The sequence below is a fragment of the Daphnia pulicaria genome, chromosome 8, assembly GCF_021234035.1.
Source record: "Daphnia pulicaria isolate SC F1-1A chromosome 8, SC_F0-13Bv2, whole genome shotgun sequence".
In the NCBI taxonomy this organism is placed as follows: Eukaryota; Metazoa; Arthropoda; class Branchiopoda; order Diplostraca; family Daphniidae; genus Daphnia; species Daphnia pulicaria.
This window is the reverse complement of record NC_060920.1, coordinates 3,131,924-3,141,448: the sequence shown is the minus strand read 5'-3', so window position 1 is coordinate 3,141,448 and position 9,525 is coordinate 3,131,924. Positions and strand designations below refer to the sequence as shown.

Genomic DNA, 9,525 nt, shown 5'->3' with positions numbered 1-9,525 from the left:
ACGAAAAACATATAGACAAGCAGTCGCAAGCAATCCTAATGAAAAAGGAATTAGTGCTGACAAGATCAGCAAACATAGAACATATTTAAAAAAAGATTAAAATGAGAAAAAAACATGAAAATTATGGTATATGTGATTTAAATGTAAAAGCATCCCCTCTACAAGACGGTCGCAATTTGCATACCGTGACGAAAACCCCCGCAAATCGCTTAAAAGAACAATGGAACCCCCCAAACGAAAATTGTTTCCCTATCTCTCTGAGAGGAACAGCGTCACCACCAGGAGAAAATTCGAGTAAAAAAACCCGAAAACAGCCATCAAGCCGTAGAAAAAGAACGTCTTCGCACAGTTGGAGTGGGAGGTGGGTGGAGTCGGGTCGGGTGGGGTGGGATGGTTTCTTGTTTATGTGAGTAATTATTAACACTCTCTTTTAGTCAGTTCAGTTGTGAAAGATAATTTAGCAAGTTAAAGATAATCAAAACCAGACTTCGAAATTCTATTAAACAAGAATTTATCTAATTATCTAACTTCCCATTTGGAAGAATGACCAAGGTTGCTTGTTGTTTAAACTATTTGCAATACAAAATTGTCAGCGTCTTTATTTGATAAAGATCCATCTGCTTTAGACAATTCAGTCTCTTAATAAACCCAAAGAATTGAGGGTGTAGTTATATTATCCTTCGCCGCTATTTCAGGTTTGCAGGAAGTCGGTAATGGGCAGAGTTTTGTTGTAGCTAACAGTAGTAATGGTCAGATAGAGACACCACAGGCATGTAGCTTCTCTGACTTGTCAGTGGGTGTATCCCAAGAAAATTAGAATTCCTTTTACATTTATTTAAGAAAGTTAACATTGTGCCATCTCCGATATGACATTTCTCGTTTTGATTTTACTGGTCCACTGTTTATGAGGTGGTTATTATTATGTTACATCTGGAAAAAGCGCGAAATAAAAAAGGAAAAGGCCAAAAAAGCATGGAACCAACATGCTATACTACCAACATCTAGTTTCGGTGTGAATGATGACGTTCGAGATGAATATAACAATGTGTTGCAAAACACGAGACCACTTTTTCCAACTTATGCGTTTGCGTTTCCATGCTTTTGGGTTTCTTGCAAATTTTTACTTTTGATCTTGTCTGTGGTGGAAGGGCTTAGTCAAATTTGATCAGACAAACAATCTGACACGAAAATAATTACTATCCGTTCAGTGGAACAATGTGGCGCTAATGTCCAGTTTACCCTATCACTCTCCAGAAATGTGTGGTAACATTAAACTAAAAAATAAAAATACGAGAAGAGCATGGCCGTCGTCTATCGACAATTCTTCGGTTCATTCTTCTTTTTTGTAAGGTCATATTAAGTCCATACAACAACAATAGAATAACTTATCATTTTTTAGGAACGTCCCGTCGATGGACCTGGCTGGTCTGGTTGGCATCAACGCTTACTTGCCCTTGCAAGGAAGGGTAAATATCACCTACTACGCTTCTACAGCATGTTTCCAAACTTCTACATCTATTTGTAGCTGCCCTCCATTTAGTTATAAATGTCTGAAAAAAATACAAGAAGTAGCTAACCATTATGGCTACTTAAAAAAATTGCAATACCCTCCGTCAAAAACCCGATTTTTTGGAACGCGGCGAAAATCGGCATTTTACATAAGCTTCTCGCGCGTTTCCAAACTTCTGGTAGTTACTCTATATACATTATAGTTCTGCGTTTTTCAAGTTTCTCCTCACCTTCATCATCTGTTATAGCAACGAAAACAGGATTGTTCAATCTATACTGCTCTGATACTTTAAGTTAATAACAAGAAATAAAATGAATACAATAAAATTTAAGAAGCACTGAGGAATTCCATTTCAACTCAAATTTTTCCGTCGAAGAAAAAAAATATATATTCTTATTAGTTGGGATTTATTTAGTTTTACAAGATAGAGCCGCGATAACCATATAAAGTGGGTTTTAGAAGAGGGAGGGGGCCCCAAGGGATATGCGGGATATATTGATGCATAAGGAGCAGGAACACAATGTGAAAACATCATAAATGTATATTTCTTTTCCGAGACGAAAAAAGTCGAGTTGGAATGTAATAATAAGTGTTATCGTTTTGGCGTTGTCCATTACTTGATCATCGTACAACATAAGGGGGTTGGAAAATAACTTGATAGAAACACTGTCCATCGAATGTGACTCTCTTTCCAAAATATCAAAGCGTACTTATTACTACAGGAAAAATACATTCTGTGTCGTGACAGACATTGCTAATCTGTACAAGATAATTTATGCCACAAGATTGAAATTTACTCTCCCATCATGTATCTATAAGTGTGTTGCAGCCAAAATTTGTGTTTAGTTTCAAAAGGAAGACTTGTTTGTTAGTGTTAATAATTAATTAATATCCTCAGCCTATAAAACTAACCCCCATTATCCTTTGGCTAGGGATGTTGTTTATGCTTCATCATCAGATGAAAGCGATTAATAAATGCTTTCTCATTCGCATACATATGTACTATAGATCTAGCTAGCGAACTCACTGGGAATTCTCATACTTGCAAAAAACAGGTTTGCGGTATAGCTGTAAATAGTTAGTTTTGTATTAACTACAAGATTCAAACTCGTTAGGTTTTATAAAATGATAAGCGCTATACTTACTTAAATAAAGGGGATTTTTTGCCAACAAGAACTAGCTTATTACTAGTAAACATGGGTATATACGTAAAATACGAACGTACAACATGTTGTTATTTACAAGCTTAGTACGCATTATCCTAAGTTTATTTCAGATTTCTTTATAACAGCGTTATTACCTATACTTTCCCTATCTTCACGCCCCATAATAACGATCTTAAACCCTAAAAACAAAAGCATTCAAGTTTAATAAATATATTTTGCCATTTTATTAATCAGTTTCTAAGGTATTTGTTAGGGCCGTAACAATAAAGGAAGAAACCAAAGAATTATATGCTATATTACTACACATTTTCTTACTATTTGATACGGCAATATGGCTTCAAAGTCACCCAATCCTGTCAATCTTGTGGTCTGATCAAGTGAACAATCGAATTCTTTGCCCAGTAAGACGGGAGAATAAGTACTTTTAAATTCCTGGCCCATGAAAGATTAATACCTGGAAATTTTTTTTCGCTCCTTCAATGAAAATAAAGTTTTTTCTAAGAAAAAAAAACGACCATCATTCAAAAGAGTGCAATAATTTATGCGCTTCTTTGACCGCACATAGGCGGATGCCACAAAAATTTCAGAACTAGCCAAAAAGTTCAAGAAAACCCTAAAATAGTTTAAAACCTAAAGAATACCCTATGTTCAAATTTTTTGACCAAAAAACCCTAAAAAGCAGGAAGGAGGAAAGGAGGAAGTGCTACTCTCATAACTCATAATGTCCCTGCAGACAAAAGTTTCGAGATGCTGTAATTGCCGTTGGCAATAGAATGGTTCCTTTTTCCAGCACTAGATGAAGAAGATTACGTTTACACATGATTTTCAGATATTTCAACGACAAACGGCAATTAAAGCATCTCTACACTTTTTAGCCCAAGTAGCGTCTCCTCCATTCCTCCCTCATGTAACAAGGGTAAAATACACAAATTCTGGCAGCCTTGAGTACTTGATTCATTAGGCAATTAATGGCAAACAACGTTGTCAATTAGGGGTATAGAAAACATTTTTGGATTTCTGCTTTTCGAGAAATTAATTTAACCATGGGTATGGAGGGATAGTTTCCACTCTCCATGTTAAATTTTCCATAAGGGGATTCAAGTATTCGACGGGAAGCTACTTTTTTTCTAGCGATTTTTTATTCTCTTCGAAAAAGCGCCATCTAGGAATGGTCTGGAGATTTAGTTGAGATTTCAGTCTCTTTTTTGCCTCTCCTTTACATGCAATTTAAAATCTTGAATACACAAGTTTTTCTTTAATCCACTAGGTGGCATCTATTGTTTCTATTAAATTGACCATAGACATTTGGTTAATTGAATTTTTTCTGCTAGGCAACGTGTATGGTGTTTGTTTTCATTTTCAAATAACTAGTGCAAATAGAGGATAAATTTTAAAAAAAAACTACACAGCATTAGAAAAACTGAGTTTACCATTAACCAATGAATAATCGTAAAAAGCTTTCCGGATCCCAAAATAGGGCGCAGACATAAAAAAAAGTGAAAGTGAGCGAGAAAACAAAAATACCTTGAAATATTTAGGTTGGTTTACTACTCCCACTTCTAAACAAAATGAAATAGAGTTAGGCTTGTATGATATTGTATTGTTGAATTTGAGTAGGTGAAATCCTTTTCCTATGTGTATAACTCTAGTCAAGAGAAGAATCTGGAACATCTAACCAGGAAAGTGAAAAGTTTAACCTTAAAAAGGTGGAAATGTGGATGAGTCTATACTTTTGTCCAAATCCAATGAAACTCATGAAATCGAAAGTGATGATGATTCATCAGTTACACTTAATGAATCCATAGATAACAATTTATAATTAGGGCAAACATCAATTGAAATTGAAAATCAAAATTGTATTAGCTTAACCATATTTCCCCTCTTCTTGGTTGACGGAGTAGAAAATGATTCAGTGCTCTGGTCACCGATGTTGCGGGAAAAGGAAAGGGAATAAGACTATCAAGAAAGGTCCTTCTTTAACTTTACTTGATAGTTTTCTATGAGATAGCAAGGATAAAAGAACCTTTCCAAAGGATATTTTAGTCAAGGTTTACCCAACGGGGAAAAATTTCGAAAGGACTATTTGGTCTGGAGCCCATCATCAAGCTTAGTTATTTGTTTTTCTTGTTCCGTTTTTGGAAATGGCAATTGTGGTTCTAGCGATAAATCTCTTTTTCTATGCTGGAACAGAGGCATCAAGGATGGTTGGAGAAAGTTGAACGATCGCATTGAAGTGCACCACAGCAACCCAGTTCATCTAAATTATTACCTCAGTTGGAAAACAGCTCAGTTAAATCTCACTGAACATAGTGGGGTTGACTCTGCGATTCAAAAGGCACTCGGCGCCGAAGAATCCAAATGGCGTGAAATATATCGTTGCATTTTAGATGCAACGTTATTTTTGTTTTCACGAAACTTAGCTTTTAGAGGAAAATACTTTTTTTCCTCGAATTTAAATTGTTGTTATTATTCGATCGTATTCGTATTCGTATAGCATCATATATAAAGAATTTTATTTTAAAAAATATATTTTGTTTGCCACACATACATGCAAGGCTTTTGCAACTCATAACTTTTTACATGTAATTGTGACGATTCGCCCCTCCCACTCTTTATCTCCCCATACCCGATACATTTCATGGCTCGTTAGCCACGACCTCCCACTTCATCCTCCTAAAGTTACTGGATCGGGACTCTTGAGATCTTCCAGTACTGTTGCTTAATAGACCACAACACTTCCTTCCTGTTCCTTTCTCTCTCTCTCTCTTGCACCATCACTACTAGTGGTGGTGCGACTAAGTTCCCCCGAGTATATAAGTCCGACGCCTGCCTGTTCCCGGTAGAGTCTACACCGGCAACTGTAACCCAAAACACGAGGTAAAATACAAGCTTACAAAGTCATTCTTAGTATTATATACTTATTGTGAGGATCATCACAATTTTCCTAATGAAGCATAACATCTTCAAACAGGCAACGCCCGTTACATTTGTCTTACTACTTGTAAAATATTGTAAAATATGGATTAAGCTACTGATTTCATTCGTTTGCCACAACGCGATGAATACAATGGTATCAGTGAAACTTTCCAATCTTCCGTATACCATAGGTACGTTTAATGATGGAATCAAGTAATGTTTGCAGATAAAAATTCTATGCCATATTTACACTGCAGGTCTGGTTGACGGCACATAATAAGAATAGTGCAACCACTGAAACCTTTTGCAGCCAATACATGTCGCAATAAGTTTTGCGCTGTCAACCTTCAAGCAACCTGCACCAAAAGCCTCAAGTTCACTTCCGTAAGCAGTGGCTGGTCAGGGTCAATGAATGATGCACGTGTCTTTGAAAACAGCGAGAGGACAAACCCTACATGAAAAACTGGCGGGCACTGATTACCACATAATTGATGATCTTGCCTATTCCCTGTCTGAACGTTTATTAAAATCATATCGAAGAGTAGGTGCAATTGAGGTATGTATGATAAACAAAAAAAAATAATGTTATTGATGGCACCAACTTTGGCATACGTAATGAAAACACTGTTTCATTTTCCGATAAGAACAAAAACTATTCAACCGTATCCTGAACTGTGAAAGATCTTCCATTGAGCGAGCATTTGCTCGCTGAAAATGAAAATTTTGACGGTTAAAATATCTTTACATGAGGCACTTAGATTGGATTGATTGGATTTAGCTTAGATTGGCCATTCCTTTAGATCTTCTAGATATGTTCAACAGGAATTTAAAAAAAATTAAAGTCAAATAAGATATTAACTTACCAACAGTATCGGGTTTAGTGGCCTAAAGGTGAAGAAAACCAGTTTCTTGGACCTATGCATGAACCTGGAGCAAAGGGGATATGTAAGATGGACTTTATCAGCCAGTACCTTTAAGAATAACTGTGAAATATAAACAGCCTTGAAAGCACTTCTTAATTAACAGTAGCTTGTATGAGAAACTTATTCTTGACAACTAATTGGCATACTCCAAATACTGAATGTAAAAAAAAATATGAGCAGTATTGAAGTAAGCTCTGCTTGTTATTAAATAACAAAATAAGCTACCATGATCCACCAACTGTTGACTTCAACATTATCTTACGGTACTATTCAGTTTGTATAAATACTGCTTTCGAACTTCAATTATTTCGTGGGTGGATATTAAGAATTGGTTACTTCACGTAGTCCAGCAAGAGCACTAGTATTATGGGAAAATACATTTTTAAAAATCCATTATAATACATAATTTAGGTAAACCAATTACCAAACGAGAGCGTAAATAATAAGCTTCTCGGGGATAGTATGTAAAGTAAACGTGGTAATCCGTCCCGTTCATGGCCGTCAAGATGTCTGTGAAAATTATATAGAAAATAGTTTCATAAAAGACGCCGAATACAGCAAAAATTTACCCTCATTTGAATACCAAATCGTCGCCAATTTAAGAAAATTCTGGAAGACAATGACAAAGAGGACTACCAAAAAGGCAGGATGAAGGCGATAAAAATATCTGAGCCTATAAGAAGATACAAAAAATAAAATGAAGTAATGGTAACGAAACATGAACATAGTTTACACCCGAAACAATCAGGTAGAACGAAATAGAAAAACAGGAGGATGGGTCACAGCAAAATGGTACAAAAAATTTTGGTTTGGTGCTTGTGTCTGGAAGAAAAAATATCGACGCGCTGGTCAGTGAAAAAAGGTCAGTTGTAAGGAATACTTTGTCGGAGCAGGTTATACAGCAGCCATGTATACGTCCAAGAACTACACCCTTCCACCGGGATACGTCCAGAATCTTTCAAATTGCAGTTTGACACTGATGAGATCATAAATTTCTACATTTTTCCGTAAACTCAAAAACAAAACGTGTTTCTTGCTAGCAGATCCGGAGTATAGGGCTCAGGTAACAGCGCATGCGTGGGAGCAATATTGCATAGCAAAAGAGACACACCAACGCCAAGAAAAAAATAAAAAAGCACAAAATGCTTGTAGTGGAAAAGAGGGAATTGAGCGGACCGAAAAGGAAAACGGTTAAGAGTTGGAGCAGGTCGACATAGAAAGGACTGAAAAAGAACACGAGAGAGAGAGGATCGAGAACAAACGGGCTCTCGAAAAACCAAGCCGAGAGAGAGAGGGCCGAGAGAGAAGTTGGTGATCGTGAATGAGAGGAGCAGGAGCATGAGGGCCCAGCGCGAATGAGACGAAAACGATGTAGCCACGGAAGAATGTGAAAAAGGAGACGAACTGATTCTGTCCGAAACTATTTAAATCGATAGCGAGTCATCTGGAGCACCGGCCAGTTCCGGCACCGGATCTGCTTCTCGAGTATTAGTTTCCGAAGCAACTATTGCAGTTTTGCCAAAACCTTTACCAAGTAAAGGGTTGAAACGGAAGAAAGGTGATCGAGTTGCCCCATCTATGCAGAAGAGAACAATGGATGTAAAATGGCCAAAACACACTACGACAAGTGAGTCGGAATGTGGAACAGACAGTGGAGAGGTGGAAGTTCAAGCTGGAAAGAAAAAAGGAACTAAGAATGCAAAGCCTACAGAGTTCATTGAAGAAAAGCACCCGTGGACCATGGACAAGATTGAGTGCATTATGAACATTATGGAAGAAATGCTTGAACAATGCAACACGATGACAAAAAAATGTGCGAAAAGGTAACCAGCTGCTTTATTAACATAAAATATCTGACTAATTGACAATTGACAATTGACAATTTCATTATAAAATAGGTGGAAAAGCTCATGAAAATCGAGGGACACCGCAATCAATCCGAAATGGATTGTAATGTGAAATTTAAAAATCTAAAGCGACACTACCTAAAGTTAAGCGTGCTTAGAAAAACAAAACAAAAATTAAAAAATCCGGAAAAGGCCATAAGGAGCGGCCTCTCTGGCCATTCATGCAAAGTATGGAAATACTGCTGAAAAACAATTCCACCGTGACTTTACACATTGGGTCATATGTCACAGATGTTGTAGATTAACTTTAAAGAAAGGTAAACTCTAGATTGGAAAATGTATACATTCCTATCCTACTTCTACTTCAATTTTCAGGGGAAGTTGAAGCCTATGGGTAATCGTCGTGGATTCTCTGAAAAGTAAAATTTTGGCGATAGAACAGAAACGAGCTAAGGCCCTGGAAAGTATCGCCAAATCGCAAGTAGGAACAAATTAAGTTATGAATAAAATTGTAATGGCAATCCAAGCTTTGGCTGATCGAAAATAAATGTCGTATTTCGAACATTTCCTTTGTTTTCAGCTTATACAGTTTTCCAATAAACGAGAATTGCTACAGACTTAAACCAATACAGAACTTTGCTCGATGACAGGCTAAAGATGCATACTGATAGAAACACCTGAAATTAAGAAAGTCCTTTAAGTCACATATTTATTTGAGGTATAAACAAACACTGGCTGCTTACCCATTAACTTCGCAGCAATTAGAGCCCCAACTAGGACGGACGAATTGGGTGTAATGAAGGTCACGTGGCTTTCCACGTACGAATAGATTCTGCATTTACATTTCGCGAATTCGAAAGCAGTGTCACATGCTTCCATAACTCTGTAAATTTCCATAGAGTCCAGGGGTTTCCTATAAAATAAAATTAATGACCATGGAAAATTTTACATTACAATAAACTTTTTCAACCTGAATTATCCTAGAGCTGTTGTAAGCGTGTTGCAAGCTCTTTGACTGTAGTGCTGCATTCAAGGGGGTGCACTACCAATGATTCCAACATTTTGAGCTCTTCAGTAAAGACTCAAGTCAAGACTTCATCGAGTTGGTACATTTACAAAAGTAGTTACAGTTTATTGGATTAATGAGAAATATCTTCGATATT

The 9,525-nt window shown here is 36.8% G+C and overlaps 1 long non-coding RNA gene across 2 annotated transcripts; it reads left to right on the top strand.

The window, feature by feature from the left end:
* Nucleotides 1-5,456: 5,456 nt before the first annotated feature.
* On the top strand, nt 5,457-6,908 carry LOC124312577. 2 transcript variants are annotated; one of them, XR_006910570.1, is made up of 3 exons: nt 5,457-5,553; nt 5,630-5,783; nt 5,850-6,908. It is a non-coding gene; the product is annotated as an uncharacterized LOC124312577 (long non-coding RNA). The 2 variants fall into 2 exon arrangements; XR_006910571.1 differs by having other exon boundaries at nt 5,535-5,553; nt 5,648-5,783.
* The last annotated feature ends 2,617 nt before the right edge of the window (nt 6,909-9,525 follow it).